General features: G+C 32.1%; 1 pseudogene; it reads right to left on the bottom strand.

Moving 5' to 3' along the window:
• Nucleotides 1–2,259: 2,259 nt before the first annotated feature.
• LOC111743203 lies at nt 2,260–2,379 on the bottom strand (annotated as a pseudogene).
• Nucleotides 2,380–3,228: the final 849 nt, after the last annotated feature.

Below are 3,228 nucleotides of genomic sequence, written 5' to 3'. Positions count from 1 at the left end.
AACATATCAATTGGGCAGAGTTTTCATGACAACAGCTTTTGTGGTCACAGTTTGAATCATATTAATATAAACTTCTCATTACTTTTTAATGCTATTTAGAGAAAGTTATAAACAATTGGAAATAAAGTATAACCAAATATATTAGCTGAATTAGAATTGTACTGTCACAAAAATGACAGTATTTCTGCTGCAAAATGGTGCAGGTATTAAACTAAAATATATTTTGCCTGTAAGAATATCTGCCCTATTCCATCTGAACAAAACACAGCCAGTTTGTAATACATTTTGAGAATTTACCCTGAAGTATGCAGATACATGATCTAGCCCACAGGAGAAATGCTAAAGCAGTATTGGGAAATCAGAAAACATAATTGCTAATCTTCACTTCTTTTAAAAGAATCTTTTGCTTAATACCAATTGAAAGGAATATTGCAGAAGGTAACCATTTTTATTCATTCTGAATTTCATTGAAATTTTCAATGAGTGTTGGTGTCGTTTTGTAAAAGCTTTCTTTAGATGTCTGTTTATTGCACTGTCAATTAAATTTCTGCCCTTTAATTTCTAAATCTTATTACTTCATTTATAGAAAGAAATAAAATCCAAACAAACAATTAGAGTTAAAAGGCAGATTGCTAGATTATTGCTTCATCAGAGGAATATACCTCCCGGAATAACAATCATTCATACTTCTGAGATTTTCTTGAGTGCATATTCAAGATTGGCCTCTTCGATTTTAATGACACATTCAGGAAAATTTAGTTTTTATGATAGCTTCGCTTCCTTTGGGTGAAAAATAGATAAATATGAGAGAGAGAGAGAGAGAGAGAAATAGTTATAGGTGCGTGTGTATGTGTTCCTATACAGAAGGAATGGAAAGAGAGAGTGTGTACATAATGTGAACCCCATTGGGTCTTTTTAAGCAGAAATAGATGGTGAAATATTTTAGACTCAGGATATGATATATTGTGCTAAAACACAGGTAATTGGGAGATCTAACCCTCATGATATATTAAAAAGTGCTAGTATGTACTTACTAAACAAGAAAATGATGAGAAATTATTATCTAGGGATAAACTAAGCACATTATAAGTATTATGATCAGAGAAAAGAAAGTGTTGCAGAGAGAAGACTGGAAAATGTGTCCAATCTAAACAGGGTTTGAAAACTTTGACACTTCTAATAAGATAAATGAAGATGGTTTGTGCCTTCCTATTCCAAAAAGTGCCTTGGGGAGAGTAAAATCGTATTGGACCAATCTGAACAACTAAGTCAAAGTTATTTGCTGTGAAAGCAGTAACTAAACTGAAATTTTAAATCTAGACATACAAAAAATAAAGACAAAGGAATTCTAGCAAAGTTGTTTTTGGAGATATTTTATGTTATATTACATGGCCTACAGAATATTTCATATTTTTACTTCCAGTAAAAGCTATAACCTCATGACTGTCATTTGTAAATATGGCTTCAAAAGAGATATTTCCCAAAAGTATTTTCACAATTTAGAAACTTCACTATCTCAACTATTGGCCAAAGGCTAACACCACATCGACTTATTTACTCATTTATTCACTGTTCAATAAATACATTTGGGGTACATGATATATATTCTATTTTAATAATAGGGATTGAAAAGATGTATTTGTGTTTGATGTAATCCATGCCCTCAAAGACTTCAAAGTTTGGAGAAAATAAGTAAATCCATAAAATACATTAAACTTCAATGACAATTATTCTTTGGAAAAAAATGCAAAGATAGGAAGGTCAACATACTTGAGTCAGGGAAAGGTTATCCTGATGAAAGGATTCTTAAGTTCATATTTGAATAATAGAGAAGAAGAAAGGCATTATATTCATGGGAAAGAAATGTTGCAAATGTAATAAGAGAGATTATTCATGAATTGCATTTTCTCTAACATAGAGAAGACATGATAGATTTTTGAGAGGTCACATAGTCAGAACTGATTTTGAAATTCAAGGTCACAACTTTTTAAAGAGTTAGAATAGATGATGAATCTTTCTGGCATTAACTCACCTGATACATAAAATAAAATTTGATACTATATATTACATTAAATAACCTCATAAACTCTGTGGTATGTCTTTTCATATTCACTCCCCTTTTCAAGTGATTTACCACAATTTTATCTTTTTCAGAGACATTTAAGGGAATACAAAATTGCAACCTCAATCTTAACTTTGCAACAGTGTGTGTAGTAAGAAATCTCAAAATAGCAGGTTTTTTTTTTTTTTTTCTTTTAATGCCTACAGCACCTGGTCTTCTTAGGTGGTCTTCCCATCCAACCACTAACCACACCCAACCCTGCTTAGCTTCCAAGATCAGACAAGATTGGGCGTGTTCTGGGTGATATGGCTGTAGACTCAAAATAGCAGTTTTAATATATTTCCTGGTGAGAATATTAAGCTTACTGGTTAAAAGAACTGATTATTTCTAATGAACATTTAAGAGAAGTATAATATACACACCAAAAAGTCAAATATCATAAATATACAGATTAATGAATTTTCATTACCACATCCATGTAATTACCATTCAGATCGGAAAATTGAATGTTACCAGCATCGTGGCAACTGTGCTTAATTCCTTCCAGTCATCACTCACCTCCTCCTCTCTGAAGTCATCAAATAAGTTGAGTTTTTGTTGCTCCACATTATAACTCTTGATATTGTCCAATATTTTAATTCTATCAATCTGATAAATATGTAATGGTATCTTATATTCATTTCTATTTGTATTCCTCTTATGACTAAGTAGATCGAGAAACTTTTCATATTCTTACTGATCATTCCAAATTCTTGCTTAAGTCTTTTACCTTCTTATCTAGTAAATTGTCTTTTTTTTCGTATTAGTATCTCTCCTTCCTTCCTTCCTTCCTTCCTTCCTTCCTTCCTTCCTTCCTTCCTTCCTTCCTTCCTTCTCTCCTTCCTTCCTTCCTGATTGGTTCAGGATTTCAGGATTAAGCCAGTAAGTACATGGCATTTTCCTAATAGCTATTATTGATACAAAGGAATGCATATGATTTAAATTACTCAATAAGAATGACAGAGCAATTTTTACTTCAAGAATAGGGGAAAGGTTTTTTCTTCTCCTTAGACAAGAAAAATAAGGCACATAACCCCATCTACTACCACACTATTATCAGGAACCTTTCTAGGAACTTGAAGGAGGAGACCATGAGGCAAAGACCAAAACACAGAGAATGATAAAAT

Source organism: Pteropus vampyrus, unplaced genomic scaffold, assembly GCF_000151845.1.
Source record: "Pteropus vampyrus isolate Shadow unplaced genomic scaffold, Pvam_2.0 Scaffold4, whole genome shotgun sequence".
Classification (NCBI taxonomy): Eukaryota; Metazoa; Chordata; class Mammalia; order Chiroptera; family Pteropodidae; genus Pteropus; species Pteropus vampyrus.
Note: the sequence above shows the minus strand (reverse complement) of the source record. Positions and strands in the feature narration are given on the sequence as shown.